At 39.5% G+C, this 19,926-nt stretch overlaps 1 long non-coding RNA gene across 1 annotated transcript; it reads left to right on the top strand.

Annotated features, from left to right (window-relative positions):
* The first annotated feature begins 1,231 nt into the window (after positions 1-1,231).
* Positions 1,232-18,960, top strand: LOC101679338. Its single transcript, XR_199143.3, has 4 exons — positions 1,232-2,121; positions 2,379-2,518; positions 4,395-4,458; positions 18,524-18,960. It is a non-coding gene; the product is annotated as an uncharacterized LOC101679338 (long non-coding RNA).
* Positions 18,961-19,926: the final 966 nt, after the last annotated feature.

Genomic DNA, 19,926 nt, shown 5'->3' with positions numbered 1-19,926 from the left:
GTGTGGTTTCCTTCCTCCCAGAGGTTCTTACTCCCAATGAAGAGGAGAGAGCTCAGCATTGGCGTCAGAAGGATTTGATTCCAGTCCCGACTGTACATGTTGTGGTGGAACTTGGGCAATGGATAGAATGTTCCCGAGACTCTGTTTCTTCATGTACTGTTACTTTGTTTCCTTGATGTAAAAAAATGAGATTGTGAGTGGTCAAAATGCTTTGTAATCTGAAAAGTGTTTTGATGATTTATTAGTCTTTTCCTTGGGTTGTAAATAGTAGAGACCAACTGAGTGAACCTGGGTAAGGATATTGGGTTTGACTAGCGAAGCCTCGGATAAGGCAAGATTGAGGGGCTCTGGGAAACCAAGAAGTTCTCTCTCTAGCAGATCCAGTGCTGACCAATATCTGGTTTGGCTCTCCTTCAGAGATGTGAAGTGAAGTTCTATTTCCTGGCCCTCCTGGCATCTGGATCGAAGTCATGTATGACTGAGTCGTGGCCAATGGATTTTGGAAATAACTGAGAGTATGCCTCTTGTAGACCTGGTTACAAAATGTCCCACATGAGTTTTCATGTTTTGTCTCTTCAATACTGGGATGGGATGGAACGATGCCAGGGGGACCTTGAAACCACCAGATTGTGGAGATGTGACGTGGAGTGTGTCCCTAGGCACCACTTGGAGAGGGCTATGCCTGAGAGCTGCCCAACAACATTTACATTGGACTTTCTTTGTGTGAGCAAGAAATATACTTGCATTGTGTTTATCCACAGAGATTTGGGACTGTTTCTTATTTGTAGTCTACCCTAATGCACCATACCCTGAGTCTGCTTCCCCCTGCTCCTGACTTGTCCGTCTCTCTAGCTGAAAACCAGCTTTCTCTGCCTTCTTATTCATCATGAGGGAAAAGGGCCACCAGCAATAGTAAAAAAGGTGATCTCTCTCCCTTTCAAGGGAACAAATTCTTTGCAACTAAAAACGTTTATTTCACATTTCAAATTCCTTTGAGAGAACTGGATTAAGTCTAGTTCATAATGGGTGTCAAATTTTTGAATAATCAATATAGGATATCTGTGTGATAAGAAAGAGGGGCAATTTCCAGAAAAGTGGTGCTTGGCAGCCAACTCAAAACATATTTACCCAGTACCCCATACTTGCTGTTAATGTGTAGGGTTTTTTAAAGGTTTTATTTCTTTATATTTTGAGGGAGGGAGGAGCAGAGTGAGAGGGAGATCATCTCCAGCAGACTCTGTGCTAATCACAGAGCCTGATATGGGATCCCAGGACTCTGAGATCATGACCTGAACCGAAAACAAGAGTCAGTTACTTAACTGACTGAGCCACCCAAGAGCCCCTTTAAAGGCCATTCCTAATTTGATAGGTGACAAATAGTTTACTATTGTCATTATAAATATCTTTGATTACTAATGGGAGTGAACATTTTTCAAGTATTTATCATTGTGTTTCTATTGTGATTTGCTGAATCACATTATTTCATATATCACACATGTATGTATATCCTTTCAAAAGTAACTTTTATTTTCTAAATCCTGGAGAGCCCAAGACTGTGTCTGCATATAGTTGGCCCCAAATGAAAGTTTGTCAGACAAATGAATGCCCACATATATATGTGCCTGCACACAGTTTGGTATATGTACTGTAGTAATAATAACAAGTAAGAGTAGGGGGGAGAGTAGTTCACAGTGCACTTAACCTCTAGAGACTGGAAAGTTAAGGGTTAGAGAATTAAGGCAGCCTGGGAAGAGAATAAGATTTTCCCAGGATAAGTCAATCAGTCATGTCCAAAGCTCAGCTTACTTTCTATTAGTTCAATATATTTTTCATTGGCTAGCTTTTGAGTCCGTTTTCCAAGGAACATTACAATGTCATCATTATTTAAGCAGAAAGTGGCTATCGAGAAAAAAATTCATCACCTGGAGAAAAAAAGCAACCCACATATTAATTATAGAATTGTTCATCTTGACAGTGATCCTTATGTTAATGAGTCCTTGTATAATTCTCATCCAGTTTCATGAGAATGAATTTGCAGTTGGGAGAAATTCTCATGGTCTCTTACAGAACTCGTGCGAGCAACAGCAAGAAGTATCAGTCTATTGCTGAAGAATTAATATGGTGAGTCATTGCTTTGAATCCTAGGTTTATGGGAACTGAGTAAGTGTGGGAAGGACCTTTTGAAAGCTTGTTTTGACAATGGGAGGTTTGGAAGTTTATCTTTCAAACCCAAGAGATTCAAGATCTGAATGAGAAAAGTACAGGTTTTTATTTCATGATTAAAAATTTTAAAAAAGAATCTTTGTTTAGGGACAAAAATTAAGAGTTGCCTTTTATGGAGACTTAAATAAATGACCAGGTGTCCTTTTTTAATGCAGTTAATGATGCCCATCCGCACAATTACGAGCAACATCATCTCCAAGATAATGAAAAATTTTGCACCCTTTGGTCCATCAATAAACCACTACCTGGTTATGTTAACATAACAACCTTCATGTGGAAACAGGTATTTAGATTTGTAAGTATTGACAATTCTATTAAATTGATTTTTACACTCATTTATCTAAATTTTTTTTTAATTTATTTGACAGATCACAAGTAGGCAGAGAGGCAGGCAGAGAGAGAGGAGAAGGAGGCAGGTTCCCTGCTGAGCAGAGAGCCCGATGTGGGGCTCGATCCCAGGACCCTGAGATCATGACCTGAGCTGAAGGCAGAAGCTTTAACCACTGAGCCACCTAGGTGCCCCAATTTATCTAAATTTAATGCTAACAATTTATGCTTATGGCAGGCTTTTTTTTTTTTTTTAAACCACAGGAAATGTGTGTATCAAATCACTTTTTCTTCGCTTTACAGGATTTTTCAATAATTAAAATATTGCATGAAGGATATGTGGACCATTGAAGGGCTGTGTAATTGATTGTGAATTCTGTAATTGAAAGCCAAATTCTAGAATTCTCCATCGTCTAGACATGAGAGCAATCAATGACAAGCCGATGAGAATTATGAGGTGAATCAATAAGTGTAGTGTTAAAATCCATTGGCACTCAGGTGTGGAAGAGATTTTAGAAATGTGTTACCAGGCAGAAGAAAACATACAGTTCTGCCACTGTTGGCCTTCCTCTCTCTGCCTCACCCAGACATGAGACTCTGAGCATGGTTGGTAACTCCCAGAGCCCACACCCTGCCGGCTCACTTTGTGATAATGTTCACAGGTGGAGTGTTATGTTTGGAATGACATTATGGACTAATGTTTGTGTCCATTCCCCTGCCATCCATCCCCAAATTTGTATGTTGAAGCCCTCACCTCCATGGTGGTGACATTTGGAGATGGGGCCAATTAGGAGATAATTGAAATTTACTTAGGTCTTGAACATTGGCCTTCATAATGGGATTAGTGTCCTTACAAGAAGACTGAAGAGACACCAGAACTCTGTCTCTGTCACGTGAGGACACAGTGAAGAGGTGACCAGGAAGAAGGCTCTTACTAGGAATCAAGTTGGCCTGCACCTTGACCTTGGACTTCTCAACCTCTGGATATGTGAGAAATTAACCTATCTGGACGTTTGTTGTTCAAGGCACCCAAGTCAAGACAAGCAGACTCCCTGCTGGGCAGGGTCCCCCCCGGATGCGGGCGAACCCAGGACCCTGAGAACATGACCTGAATCGAAAGCAGTCACTTATGGTGGCCTGAGATAAGACAGATTGAGATCTAGGCTTCTGCAGATCTGATAAATAAATTCGATTTCTCAGGTGTATTGTCACATGACTATACCTTTTTGGTATTAATTTCTTTTTCTTTTTAAAAAATTTAAAAAAGTAACATATGATGTATTATTTGTTTCAGGGGTACAGGTCTGTGGTTCATCAGTCATTTATACTATCCGTGCTCATTACAATATCATTACATCACGTGCCCTCCTTAATGTCCATCATCAGTTACCCCATTCCCCACCCCACTCCCTTCCAGCAACTGTCAGTCTGTTTCCTAAGACTAAGAATCTCTTATGGTTTGTCTCCCTCTCTGGTTTCGTCTTGCTTCATTTTTTCCTCTCTTCCCCTGTGATCCTCCGTCTTGTTTCACATTGTTTCCTCATTTTTATGAGCAGCCATTTCACACTTCATTAGCAATTATGGAAAATGAAATTTAGCCTCATTCTATAAATGCATGTGGAAATTAATATTAGCACTCTAATGTTGTAAACTATGAAACACATTAAATATACACAAAACACAGAAAATACTGTAACAGACTTCTGTGTATCCACAACCCAAGTGTAATAGAGTAAGCTTTGTTTTAAGCTTTTGTTTTAATTTAGGGAATAAAATGCAATAGTTACAGCTTAAGTTCTATTTTTCATTCCTTTATTTTTTTCTTATCTATCCTTATCTGTTAGAAGTAATATCCACCCCAAGATTGCTGGGTATCACCAGGCATATTTTGGAATGCTTCCTGCATAGGTAAGTACATATATAAATAATTTTTCCATGTATTTTCAAAATGCACATCATAGTATTCTTCTCAAATTTACCATCTTCAGGTAAGCATATGTATTTCAGATTTATGCACACCTAGAATGGTCGGTCTCCCACTCTTCTGGGAGGGACAGTATCAGTGATATAATAAACTTTCACATATATATCTCATTTGCACTTGAAAGAGTCTTCCCTAGTTTAGATGCCTAGAAATGGAGTTTTCAAACACCATCTTATAAATCGTATTTATTTATTTATTTGAAAGACAGCTTGAGCAAGGGCAGAGCGGGGCAGAGGCAGAGGGAGAGGAGAGGGACAAGCAGACTCCATGCTGGGCGGGGAACCTGATGCGTGGGGTCGAACCCAGGACCCTGAGAACATGACCTGAACCGAAAGCAGACCCTTAACTGAGCCACCCAGGCAACCCTCAATCACCATTATAAAGAAACTTAGACTACAGTTTTGTCATTTCAAGAGAGTGTTGTTTTAATCTAGGACATTGTTTTGTTGCTTGAACATAAACTGCTAATGCGAGCAGGAACAACGCAAACTAACACAGTCATTGTTTACTGAACTTGCTGTGTGCCAGGCACTGTTAGTATGGGGTTTCCATGAATTACATCTTTCACCTGTTCTTCTTCTTCCATTCTTTAAATGTATTTTTATTTCTTTATAAACATAAAATGTATTTTTAGCCCCAGGGGTACAGGTCTGTGAATCGCCAGGTGTTCTTTTTTTTTTTTAATGTCAACTTTAATGTAATGAAAATCCTTGTCCCTCGTTAAAGGATTTTAAATTTTAATGAAATCTAACATCCATTTTCCTTGCATGGTTCATGTTTTTAAAAATGACTACTGTAAAAAATGTGTAACACAAAACTATAACCTTCTTTAAATGTACAGCACAGTAACGTTAACTCTATGTACAATGTTGTACAACAGATCTCTAACATCTTTTCATCTGGCAAAACTGAAATTCTGTATGCATTGAACAGCTCCCCATGTCCCCCTCCCGGTAACCATATTCTGTTTTCTGTTTCTATGCATTTGGCCAGTCCATACCTCACTTAAGTGGAGTCCCTCTGTAACTGGCTTATTTCACTTAGCATAATGTCTTCACAGTTCATCTTGTTGCAGTATTTGACAGAATTTCTTTCTTTTTAAAGGCTGACTAATATGACATTGTAGGTAAATACCACCTTTGGTTATCTATTCATCCATTGTTGGACATTTGGGTTTCTTCCGCCTCTCTCCTATTGTGAATAAAGCTTGATGAACATAGATGTGAACATATCTCTTCAAGATTCTGATTTCAGTTCTTTTGGATATATACCCCAAAGTGGGATTGCTGGGACATAGGGTGATTTTATTCTTAATTTTTTGAAGAACCTCCCTACTGTTTTCCACAGCAGCTGAACCATTTTACATTCTCACCAACAGTGCACAGGGGTGACAATTTCTCTGCATCCTTGCCAGCACTTGTTGCTTTCTATTTTTTTGATGTCTGCCATCCTAATTGGTGTGGGCTATGATATCTCATTTGGTTTTGTGACCTCGAGCATTTTTTCATATGCTTGTTGGCCATTTGTATATTGTCTTTGCAGTTTGCAGTTTGTTCAAGTCTTTTGCCCATTTTTAAAAAGATTTTATTTATTTACTTGTCAGAGGGAGAGAGAGAGCACACGTAGGAAGAGTGGCAGGCAGGGGACAAACAGGCTCCCTGTTGAGCAGGGAGCCCGATGCAGGCCTCCATCCCAGGACCCTGGAATCATGACCTGAGCCAAAGGCAGAGACTTAACCCACTGAGCCACCCAAGCATCCTGTCCTTTGCCCCTTTCTAAATTCAGCTATTTGTTTATTTTGTTGTTGAGTTTTAGGAGTTCCTTACATATTCTGGATATTTCACCCTTTGTAAAATACATAGTTTGTAAATATTTTCTCGCATTCCACAGACTGCCTTTTCACTCTGTTGATGATTTCCTTGTTGTGTAGAAGAAATCCATGGGGTGCGTATGAGATTTTTAATTTCAGTGTATCCCAGACAGCACTGGACACTGTCAGATTTCTTCATTCTTGTCCCTTGCATTAGACTCTGAAAGCCTCAGAACTTGGACAGCAACAGTTCTGGAATCAAGATTCTTTATTTCCAACGCAGGGCTCAGTAGTAGCTTAAATATTAACCATTTATGCTCTTGTATTTCTACTTTCTACAGAATTTTCAGAGATATTTTAAGCTAATTGACAAAGCAGTGGGCCTGGAGTTTAGGTTTGCCCTGAGAAGCTCCCTCAACCTGTCTGGCCAAGAGGGGATGCAGCCATTTTTTTTTTTTTTTTTTAATTTGACAGACAGAGATCACAAGCAGGCAGAGAGAGAGGAGGAAGCAGGCTCCCCGCTGAGCAGAGAGCCCAGTGTGGCATCGATCCCAGGACTCTGGGATCATGACCTGAGCCGAAGGCAGAGGCTTAATCCACTGAGCCACCCAGGCATTTTCATTTCCAAAGCCTTCTGCAAAACATGACTACTTATCTTCTGTGTTTTTCTAAGTGTTTATGGGAAATAGGGGCAGAGTGTTGGGGGTGGAAGGGTACACCATTATTTGGAGAGTTCGGGCACTTTAAGACATATCTAGAGATAAAATTAAAGGAACAGTTAAGTTGGAAAAAGTTCATCAGAATAGGTCCGGGGAGTTGTTGATGGGATCAAAGAGAAACGTTGTTTGGACAGAGATGTTGAACAATTCAAATCTGGAAGGCTGATGGGATTCTGCTGTTACAAAAACATGGGGTGTGCATTTATAGGTCAACGTACTTACTTCTATGCAAATTATGCATCACTCTATGGAACTGATTGTTCAAAGACACTGTAAAAAGATATCCGTCTTCTATTACTGTTGTCCCAGAAGACTTTATTTTGGCTGCAAGGATAGGTATTTACAGTGGTTTACAGGCATAGATTAGAGCTCAGGTCTTTTCCCTGAGGACATAGGAATTGAGTCCTGCATTTATGAATCATGCAGAGAGAAGCTAGGGAAAAGGCCTGCATGATGGGTGAGCTTCTATCTAGCCACACTCCACCAAGCTCTCCTCTACTTAACCGAGACCTGGGTTTGTTTACTCGGAGCAAATTAACCTTAGTGTCCTCATCTGAAAATGAGGATAATAATCGTTCTGACTTCACAGGAGGTTGTAATCGTTAAAAGAGATAATGCTTTTGAAGTGCCCAGCATATAGGAAGCACTCCATAAATGCGAGCTCTTCCTATTAGTCTCTACTCTTCTCTGAGTCCTTAAAAGGCTTCTGGAGTGTCTCATAATTTAGTAGCTAATTGCGTAGTTTTATATAGTTCGCTACTGTTTCTTCCAAGCTAATCATCTCTTTCTTGTGCATCATGAATTTCATGAAGGAAACACCTTCTTTGTAATATGCAGACCTGCTCCTTTCCAGAATGTGTCCACAGATATCCTTTTATGTGTCTTTTGAATCTCCCACTTGCTCAACTCACAGATGAACATGGGCAAGGCCCTCTACAATGTGTATTAGCGGACTGCTCTTTGTCGGAAAGATAAATCTCTCCAGAAGTTACTTCAGTGATTGTGAATCAGAGAGCTTCACTTTGAAGAAAGAGCAAAGTGCATTTAAACATTCTAAAAGGAAGCTTCTCAACTTGAGAATTTTTAGGCTGCTGGGTTAAATACAAAATGATTATTAATCCTTCTTTGTGGGAGCGCCCTGGTAGAGGTTAGAAGTACCTGTGGCATGCTGTCCCTTTTTGAAGAGGAAAACACAATGCTGTGATGGTACGTGAAGCCCATTGCTAAGCAACAGAACCAGGTCTGGCCTGCACAGGAGTGAAAATTCTTCTGTGTTTGGTCTGATGAAGAATTATGAAGTGGAAAGTGTTTAATAGGATCTAACCTGCAGCAATAACACTCATCATCATCATTCTTCAGAGCACTAATCAGCAGTTGATAACTGATTTTCACAGAGCCCCTGACAGCAGCTTCCATTTTCTGTTGCTAAATGAAGGAGTTCAACAAGGTTTTGCATATTTGTTTTTGTGGAAGATATGGATCTGTGTTCTAGGTTTAATCCAGGAATATAAAAATCCACCTCGATCAATTTTGGGGGAGATTTTATTTATTTATTTGAGAATGAGCGTGCACACAGCAGGGGGAGGAGCCAAGGGGGAGGGAGAAGCAGGCTCGTCCCAGGACCCTGAGATCATGACCTGAGCCAAAGGCAGATGCTTAACTGGACTGAGCCACCCAGGTGCCTCTCAAGTAATTGCAATTCCAGTTAATATTCATGTATAAATGTTTATTGGAATAATTTAACAAGGGTCTCACCTGGAAACCTCACCTGGAAGTTACTAGAAACGCAAATTCCCAAGCCCCAGCCTGATTCCCCTCTGAATCAGAAATCCAGGCAGCAGGGCCCAGTGCTTCCCCTGCCCCCCCCCCAACCCCATCAGTAGCCTTCCTGGTGATTCTGATACCCATTAAAATTTGATAACCAGAGGCCTCAAAGGTTGGGATTACTGGGTGAGACACATCAAAGTTGATAGTAAAGGGCTAAATTCAGTTTAGATCAGCTGGAACAACTGGGGCACCCTTTGAACTGGGGAAGAAGTTAATTCAGAAAGTAACCATAGAGGGGAAAAAAAAGAAAGCATGTGTCATGGAAGAGATTTTTCAAGATAGCCTCCCTGTTGAAACTGGAGCCACTTACAAACACCTCTTACCCATTGTATCTATGAACAATCAGTTTTGGAAGAAATCATTTATCAAGAATATATAGTAGTTTCTTTGTTTTTGTTTGTTTTCCCCCATCAGAGGTAGTAAGGTGAAATGATCTCTGTTGCTTATAACACCAGAGACTGGTACCTGAGAAGTTTCAAATAAGTTAAGATATGAAGTCTAGAACAAAATACATGCACATCAATATCATAAACTTGGCCACATTTTGAAAGTTTGAAATAATGGGCATTCACTCAGCCAAAATGACTGACAAGGCCATTGCTCAGTTTCATATTGAGAATTAAATCTGTTCAGTGATGTAATTTCATTCCATCAGCTACTAGCCCTGCAACCCCAAATCACTTGTTCCTCCTGGGCCCCCTGTTCTACTTTTTGAAATCAGAACCATGTCTTAGTTCCTTTCCACATCCAGAATTCTGTAATGGGATAAGACCGCACATTCTGTGAAAGAGCTCATGTTGTTGTTGTTTTTTTTTTCAAAGAGATAGACTACCCACTAGCTCACTTGCCTTTTATGAGAACACAATCCTTTTGTACGGCAAAAGAATGTTTCTCTTTGGACAACTGTGTCTTAGAAAGCATGCAATGATCACTGCTGTACGTTCAGGAGAAGGTCGCACATTTGATAATGAACTGACTCTGGTAAATGCTGTTTTGGATAATGTAATCCTTGAAGGTTGGTCCTTGGGGGAAGAATGCTTTTGGGAAGCCAAATCTTGAGCTCCATGTGTTGTCTAAGTGAACTGCAACCTTCTAGGAATGATCTATGAGCTCTAAATGGAAGCTAAGCTGCCTCCGTTGGGTGAGTATTTCCAGGGAACCTGGCCAATCTGAAGGGAGCATAGTATCACTAGGGCAGTAATTAGTACTTAAACTTTGGTATCAGACTGACTGTTATTTGAATCCTAGCTTTGCCACTTAGCTGGTTGTACCTACTTCTTAAGACTGCAAGGATTGGGGCGCCTGGGTGCCTCAGTGTTAAGCCTCTGCCTTCGGCTTGGGTCATGATCTCAGGATTCTGGGATGGTGTCCCACATCGGGCTCTCTGCTAGGCGGGGAGCCTGCTCCCCCCCCCCCACACACACACCCACGCCTGCCTCTCTGCCTTCTTGTAATCTCTGTCAAATAAACAAATAAAATCTTTAAAAAAAGAAGACTGTGCAAGGATTGAAAAAAGTTAAATAAGATGATACGTGTAAAGAATGGCCACAGTTCCTGGGAGGAAGTAAACCTTCAATAATTATTAGTTTAAAAAGTTAGGTTTAGCACTGTTGAAGGAAATTGGCTCATTCAAATTGGTCTTGGTGAGTAGGTTATTTTATGTAAGAACCTGTGTTGTTTCGCATTTGGCTTATTCTTCATGTACGGTTGTGTCTTATTGGCTAATTGATTCACTGACTTCTTCATTTAGGAACTATTTAGGGACACCTGGTGGGCTCCGTGGGTAGAATGTGTGACTCTTAATGTCAGGGTCATGAGTTCGAGCCCCACGTTGGGCATGGAGCCTACTTAAAAGAAAAGAAAAAGGACTATTTATTAAGCACTGATGATGCATCAGATTTTCTTCTAGACATTGGAAGCACAGCAGCAAACAAGACAGCAAAGGTCCCTGCTCCTATGGATATGCATATTAGTGGGGAGAGACAGAAAGGAAAAGAAATGAGTAAGAAGTAGTAAACAGACAACAAACAAGAAAATTAACTGATGGTGATAAATGCTGAGGAAAAAAATGAAACCAGGTGTTGTGATAGAGTCTGAGGAAGCTTTAGATCAAGTGTTCAGGGAAGGCCTCTCTTGAGACGTGACATTTAAGATGACATCTGAATAAGAAGATGGAGCAATTTTCTAGAGTCTGAGGAAGATATGATAGTCATGTAGATGAGGGTAGAAGTGGTTAGGATGGAGAGAGATGTGATTGGGTTAGATGTGGCAAGAGAATCAACAGAATTCACTGATGGGTTGGATGGAAGATATAAGGGAAAGAGAGGAATCAGGATGACTCCTACCTATGGCCTTCGGGTTTTGGGGGTGGTGGTACCATCTGCAGAATTGGAGAAGTTTGGGGAGGACGGGACTGGCGTAAGAAGAAGAATCAGATGTCTGGATTTGGAAAAACTGAGTCGCCTGTTGAACTCTGAGTGGAGTTTTCAAGTAGACAGCTGGGTACATGACACCAAAGTTAAACATTTGGGAGCTATTTTATTTTGCCTTTAGATAATATTTAACGGAGTGAGCTAGATGAGAGTACTTAGGAAAAAAGTACAGTTAAGAGAAGAGATTGTAGGAGTATCCTTAAAATGTCAGGTACTTAGGACTTATAACAAAACTTGATTTTTATTTTTTAAAAAAGATTTTATTTATTTATTTAAGAGAGAGAGAGAGAGCACAAGCAGGGGGGAGCAGCATGCAAAGAGAGAAGCAAACTCCCCTGGGAGGAGGGAACCCCTTGTGGAGCTCCATCCTAGGACCCTGGGATAATGACCTGAGCCAAAGACAGATGCTTAACGGACTGAGCCACCCTGGTGCCCCATAACAAAACTTTAGAGTAAAAACATATAACTTATAGAATTATCCACAGAAAAATGAACTGAAAGGAATCTTTAACCTTCTTAGACTTTTTAGTGTATAAAATTGGAGACCAGAAAGAAGACTGGTTGTAATTCACTGGTCTTATATGCATTCATTTGACCATATTTTTGAGTGCCCACTGCCAAGCACCCTATTAGGTACTATATATAAAATGAAATCAAAAGAACCAGTCACATTATCTGCTAATTCTAAAAAAAAAAAAAAAAAAAAAAACAACAACAAAAAAAAACCAGTCATGTTGGCCAAAATATTTTCTGAACACATGATGTGTTCATAGTGCTAGATTATTTGAGTAGAGACCACAAAAATGGAAAATCAATTCTCCGCTCCCAAGAGAAGATAGTCCAGAGCTACCACTGAAAAGCAGAACAAACCTCTCAAGGTCACAAGGAAGGAGTGTTTCCTTTTCTTTCTGCATATCTGATGTTCTTAAATCGTTGACCATTAGGAAATCTATGTGGGTCAAAATGAATTTGGTGAAGTAGACCACAGTCTAAAACCATTTTGTCTTTTCCCCTCCCTTCTACTTCTGGTCAAAGGGAGGGCTTCCATGGGCAGTGAGAAGCTTATTTCAGTCCATCTCCTACCTGTAGCTGACTGGTGCTCCAAGCGCCCCAGGATTCACATCTCATTATCTGGGGAGAAAAGATGTAAAGAATCTATCATCACTTTAAAAAAAATTTTTTTTTAATTTATAAACATATAATATATTTTTATCCCCAGGGGTACAGGTATGTGAATCGCCAGGTTTACACCCTTCACAGCACTCACCATAGCACATACCCTCCCCAATGTCTATAACCCCACCCTCCTTCTCCCAAATCCCCTCCCCCCAGCAACCCTCAGTTTGTTTTGTGAGATTAAGAGTCACTTATGATTTGTCTCCCTCCCAATCCCATCTTGTTTCATTTATTCTTCTCCTAGCCCCTTAGCCCCCCATGCTGCATCTCTACTTCCTCATATCAGGGAGATCATATGATAGTTGTCTTTCTCTGATTGACTTATTTCGCTAAGCATGATACCCTCTAGTTCCATCCACATCGTTGCAAATGGCAAGATTTCATTTCTTTTGATGGCTGCATAGTATTCCATTGTGTATATATACCACATCTTCTTGATCCATTCATCTGTTGATGGACATCTAGGTTCTTTCCATAGTTTGACTATTGTAGACATTGCTGCTATAAACATTTGGGTGCACGTGCCCCTTCGGATCACTACGTTTGTATCTTTAGGGTAAATACCCAGTAGTGCAATTGCTGGATCATAGGGTAGTTCTATTTTCAACATTTTGAGGAACCTCCATGCTGTTCGAGAATCTATCAGCACTTTTAATGGCTGATTTCTTTTCCCTATTAAATCCGACACAGTCTCCCTGAAAAACAGTTCTAATGCTTCCATATTAATATCCACTATTTGTTCAAAATTCTGTGCTTCCTGTATAGCTGGTGGATGGCTTGGATGTACGTCCACTTATCAGTGCAAATGGGATGATGGAAGGGAAGCACCTCTTCAGGGCTAATGGTCGTATCTGCTTTATTAATGTTTTGGTGGATTGTTTTCAGAAAGAACAGCCTGGGATCAATTATGGGGAAACAAAAATCATTATATTTAGTAGTCATTGTCTAATTTTTAAATGGGCCTTATTAAATAAGTCCAGATAAAAGCTTAGTTTGTTCAAGTGCTTGGTACATTCACTGATCAATCATCCTGGCAGAACCATGACAATGATGAAGTTCTGCTTGGAAACAAACACTCAGGAAGTTCCACATATTTATTTATTTGTTTGTTTGTTTAATGTGGGCAATTGGTAATGGAAATACTTAGGGATTTTTTGGGGGGAGGTAAGGTCAAAATAATTTCTTGGTGCTTTAGGATGTCAAAATCTGTCGTCTCAGCCAAACGCTTGGCTATGTGCTTAACCAGCTTCAAATGTGTGGTTTCAGTATTGTTCCTTGAGCCACATCTTGACCCTTTTCCCGGCTGCCAGCATAGCTTGCTTCTATGTCACTTTCCTTGAACAAAAATAGAAGGTTGGTTACGAAACGTTGAGTTAATCCCTTACGTCTGCTATCCAAAGTGTATGGATTTCTCTTCAATCAACAGTACATAATGTGAGCCCAGTAGATACTCAGCAGGGAACTTAGCTATTAAGTTTTCCCATTCTGTAGACTGAGGTTCCGTTGTTAGCTAGTACTTGACAAACTCAAGGGCATTCATTTCTGGCTTCTGTAGGTCAGTGCATTTAGTTACCCCACCAGAAAGTAAGACCTAGATTGTACTATCTTCTGCTTTCTGTTGGGTTAATACTAGGGAGGTACATTTGAACATTTTGGTATCTTACACAAAATAACAGAAAAATCATGGGATTAATTGATCTAACATTCCTTATATAAAGAATCACATGATAAATTCCTGCTTGAAACCAGCATTGGAGAAATGTTAGCCTTTTTAGATGACTCAGTGTATTTTCTGAGATGGGAACTAAACACTACAAATGATTTTCTCTTTTTATTGTGAATACCATGGAACTGAGAGCTTATTTTAGCATGCTCTAATATCTTTAGGTGTCCTAATATCTTAAATTCTTTACTGGCTTCTTATCCATCTTTTAAGTGTATCTAGTACAGTTTTACAACTACTGCAAGCTTTTTGAATAAAAATAGGGGAATTCGCCTCCTTAAAGAGGCTCTCTGGAAACTCAGTTGAAATCAACTCCTCTCCCCTATCCCCCTGACTAGTTTTTCTTTTCAAAGCATGCCTCCTTCATTGTAATTGTAATTGCATTGTATCGTAATTATTAATTATTTTTTATTTCCTTGTTTATGTGTGTCTCCTCTAGACTCCAGGCTCTGTGAAGACAGACGCTATCTTTTCAGAATGTTAGCCCTAGCTGATCATAACACAGCAAATGTTCAATAAAAACTTGTCAAATTATTAATAAATAGCAGTAATTCTAGTACTATCAATCACTAAAGTGTTATAATACTTTAAACATCCAAAAATATTGTTGGGATATTATGTCAGATTGTGATAATTTGCATAATAATGCATGTGGCTCTTTTAAAGACGTGCTTATTTATATTTTATTTTATTTTATTTTTAAGATATTATTTATTTATTTGACAGACAGAGATCACAAGTAGGCAGAGAGACAGGCTGAAAGAGAGGAGGAAGCAGGCTCCCCGCTGAGCAGAGAGCCCAATGCAGGGCTCGATCCTAGGACCCTGGGATCATGACCTGAGCCAAAGGCAGAGCTTTTTTTTTTTTTTTAAATTTCTTTTCAGCATAACCGAATTCATTGTTTTTGCACCACAGCCAGTGCTCCATGCAGTATGTGCCCTTCTTAATAACCTCCACATGACTCCCCCAACCTCCCACCTCCTGCCCCTTCAAAACCCTCAGATTGTTTTTCAGAGTCCATAGTCTCTCATGGTTCACCTCCCCTTCCAATTTCCCTCAGCTCCCTTCTCCTCTCCATCTCCCTATGTCCTCCATGATATTTGTTATGCTCCACAAATAAGTGAAACCATATGATAATTGACTCTCTCTGCTTGACTTATTTTGCTCAGCATAATCTCTTCCAGTCCCATCCATGTAGCTACAAAAGTTGGGTATTCATCCTTTCTGATGGAGGCAAAATACTCCATAGTGTATATGGACCATATCTTCCTTATCCATTTGTCCGTTGAAGGGCATCTTGGTTTTTTCCACAGTTTGGCGACCGTGGCCATTGCTGCTATAAACATTGGGGTACAGATGGCCCTTCTTTTCACTACGTCTGTATTTTTGGGGTAAATACCCAGTAGTTGAAGGCAGAAGCTTTAACCCACTGAGACACCCAGGTGCCCCTCTTTGGCTCTTTTAAAAGATTTATCACTTGGGTTTTTACAAACTCTCCCAGAATTTTTACAATAAGCAATAAGTAACCTGAGAGCAAAACAAAATATTAGAGAACTTAAGGAATCATTAGAATTCATAACTTAGTAGAGAAAAATTAATTAGCATACATGATTCAGGTAATATTATTTACAGCATAATCCCTTTATCAGGAGTTATACAGAAAGAGGGAATATTCATGGCTGCACATTCCAAGTATAGTTTTAGGATTTACAGTTACAGAGATAGAGGCCTATATTTCCTTTAACAGATTCTGTCCCTAAGTCTTTTGGGGAATGGGGGAGGACGGGGAAGAAAAGCTACGTGAGACTCCTACTGCACGCTCAGAAAACAGCAAACGTGAAATGGGTAATAAGGATTCAGGTCCAGAAGTCTTCATATCTACCTGACATGGGCATGTCCTTTGCCATCTTCCTCTTCTGCTTCTTTCCTCCTCTCTTCTATTCCTTTCTTTGTCCTTTCCTTTAGTTGTCAGATCTCCTTAGTCTTCTCGGGTCTGTGACAGTTTCATGACTTTGACACTTTGTAAAAGAAATTGTCAGATATTTTGTGAAAGGTCTCTCAATTTGGGTGCGTCTGATTTTTCCTCACGAAAAGACTGGGATTAAGAATTTTGGGGAAGGGGGCGCCTGGGTAGCTCAGTGGGTTAAAGCCTCTGCCTTCGGCTCAGGTCATGGTCTCAGGGGCCTGGGATCGAGCCCCGCATCGGGCTCTCTGCTCAGCAGGGAGCCTGCTTCCTCCTCTCTCTCTCTGCCTGCCTCTCTGACTACTTCTGATCTGTCAAATAAATAAAAATCTTTAAAAAAAAATAAGAATTTTGGGGAAGGATAGCACAGATAGCCCTTCTGTTCACATCATATCTGGGCACATGATGTCAATATGATTTATTTCTGGTGATGTTAACATCAATCATTTAGCCCAGGTGGTGTCTGCCGGATTTCTCTGCTATAAAGCTTTTTTATCCCCCCTTTCTATACTCTATTGGTCAGGAGTGTGTGACTTTTTGTACCCATCTTTACTGAGATATAATTGAAGAATAAAAGTTGTTTACATTTATGCCTGTACATGTGATTTTCTGATATACGTATACATTACAAATTGATTTCCACAGTCAAGCTTATTTACATAGCTATCCTTAACATAGCTACCATTTTTTTTTTATGTGAGGTGAGAACATTTAAGATCTACTCTTTTAGCAGATTTCAAGGATGCAACATGCTATTAATGATAGCCACCATACTCTACATTAGAGACCCAGAACTTACTCATCCTGCATAACTCAAACTTTGTAGCCTTTGGCCAACATTTCCCCATTTTCCCCACCCCCAACTCCTGGCAACCATTGTTATAAATTCTGCTTCTGTGAGTTTGACTTTTTCAGATTTCACATGTTAAGTGCGATTATGCAGTATTTGTCTTTCTGTATCTGGTTTACTTTGCTTAGCGTAATCCCCTCTGTGTTCATCCATGTTGTAGTGTATGACAAGATTTTCTTCTCTCTCTCTGTCTGTCTCTCTCTCTCTAAGACTATTATTTTTAGAGCAGTTTAAGGTTCACAGCAAAACTGAAGAAAAGGTATAGAGATTTGCCATATATGCCCTGCCCCATACGTGTACAGACTTCCTCATTGGCAACATCCTCTAGCAGAGGATAATGTAATATTTGCTGCAATTGATGACCCTATATTGACACATCATAATCACCCAAAGTTTATAATTTACTTTTGGGTTCATGCTCGCTGTTCAACATTCTTTGGGTTTGGACGAATGTATAATGACATGTATCCACCATTATGACATCACACAGAGTATTTTTACTGCCCTAAAAATCCTCTGTGACTCCCTATTCATACTCTCCTCTTAGTCTCATGGCAACTACTGAGCTTTTTACTGTCTCCCTAGTTTTGCCTTTCCTAGAATGTCATATAGTTGGGACATACAGGGTAGTCTTTTCTGATTGGCTTCTTTCTCTTAGTAATATACATTTAAGTTTCCCCCATGTCTTTTCATGTTTTATAGCTCATTTCTTTTTTCAGGGATGAATAGTATTCCACTGTCTACATGTGTGATGGTATAAATATCCATTCCTTTTCTGAAGGACAGTGTAGTTGTTTTCAAATTAGGCAATTATGAACAAAGCTGCTATAAACATTTGTGTCAGGTTTTTGTAAACATGTTTCTGACGCCTTTGAGTAAACACCAAGGAAGACAATTGCTGGTTCATAGGATAAGAGTATATTTTGTTTAGTAAAAAACTGCCAAACTATCTCCCACTAGCAATGAATGAGAGCTCTTGTTGTTCAATTCAATGTCTTTATCAGCATTTGGAGTTTTCAGAGTTTTGGGTTGTGATCATTCTAATAGGTCTGATTTTCTTAAGAGCCAAATAGATGTATATTCAGAATTATATAGGCACATATACATATAAGCTCATATTTTTTTATCCATTCATCTACTGGTGGACACTTTTTTGTTGATTCCATATCTTGACTTTTGTGTATAATTCTGCAATGAACATGGGAGTTCAGATATTGGTTTTGGATACTGATTTAATTTCCTTTGGCTCTATACTCAGAAATGGGATTGCTGAATCATTAAAAGATCTACTTTTAATTTTTATTAATTTTAATTTATTTATTAATTTTAATTAACAAATTAAAAGATCTACTTTTAATTTTTTTATGAATCTCCATACTGTTTTCCATATGGCTGTACCAATAGAATTGATGTAACTTTTTTTAAATCAAGAATTTAAGAGTTATTTTTTATTTTAAAAAAGATTTTATTTTTTATTTATTTGACACAGAGAGAGAGCACAAGCAGGAGAGGGGCAGAGGGAGAGGAAGAAGGAGAAGCAGATGCCCTGCTGAGCAGGGAGCCTGACCCCCACCCACCCGAGGACCATGGCCGGAGCCGAAGGCAGACACTTAACCGACTGAGCCACCCAGGCACCACTTACGAGTTATTTTATTTAGTTTCTAAGCTTATGGGAATTACTGAAGCTATCGTTTTGTTAAAATTTCTAATTTTACTGTGAAATGGTGGAGAACATAGTTTGTAGTCTGTTGATTTTTGGAATTTATTGGCGTTTCTTTGTAACTTAATTCATGATCTATTTCTGTAAATGTTTCAAGTATGCTTGAAAAGAATCTGTTTTTCCCCATGGCTTAATTTCCACATTCATAAAACAGGAAGAACCAAAAATGTCTGACTCCTTTGATTTTTGTTTTGAAGTTTCCAGAACTAAAGACCAAACTGAATGACAGAAAAATAGTACATTTATTCTCTTCGGCTCTCTATTTTGCAACCTAACAATGGGTATACAACTTGACACAAGTAAACACCATAGGGGAAAGAGAAAAAGGAAAATATCTGTCCTTCCTGAAAATAGATTTGTTACCACTGGGTAACAGGTGCTTAATCCTCTGTGGGGGCACATTTCCAGCCTACAGAGAGCAAAGAAACACAGTGGAGGCGTAGTCCTCTGTGATAGTGATTCTGATCTGTGCTTGACTTTTCAGGCCCCTGGCTTTAGACATTTATATGAGTGAAGCTAAAGCTTTGTTGAGCTGCTCCGAAGTATCATTGTATGGTAATATGGGATGTTGATCCTGCAGTGAGTTGTCTGTGGCCACATGGTTAGTCGCTTAGGGACACCATAAACGCTCATCTAAATTTGCCATTGGAAGAGGAATTTAACGATCTTATGGGTTTAAGTCAGATCCTTAATAACCAGCCTCTTAAGTTGCTCCCCATCTGGACTCCATACCCCTCTCCTCCTGCACTAACTCTTCTCTTGCTGCCTCTTACACTCCTTTCTTCTCTTCTGTGAACTCTCATGGAACTCACTGTTGGTTCCCCTGACCTTCCTTGGACATCAGCAATGTCTCCTTCTAGTTCCCAGAAGATCTCAAGATTTCCAAATAGGACAAGTCATTAGGAAGTGTTTTAAGCTAGGTAGTTTTATATGGATGTGCTTTGTGCCATTTATTTCAACTTTGGTAAATGTTTGAAAATCACCAAAGTTTATAGCTGGAAAAATGACACCCAAAAGTCTATAATCTCAGGTATTGCTAGGATCGCAAGAGGTCTGCACTTTATCTAGATGAAGGCAGAGAATGTTGCTAATACCTGTCCACATACAAATGATAAATCTTGCCCAGGAAAGGAAAGCAGTTCCAGAGGAGAAAAAAGAAAAAAAGAGGAAGA

The sequence above is a fragment of the Mustela putorius genome, unplaced genomic scaffold, assembly GCF_011764305.1.
Source record: "Mustela putorius furo isolate JIRA1106 unplaced genomic scaffold, ASM1176430v1.1 tig00000788_pilon_pilon_pilon, whole genome shotgun sequence".
Lineage (NCBI taxonomy): Eukaryota > Metazoa > Chordata > Mammalia > Carnivora > Mustelidae > Mustela > Mustela putorius.
The sequence above is the reverse complement of the archived record's forward strand: the minus strand, read 5'-3'. Positions and strand labels throughout refer to the sequence as shown.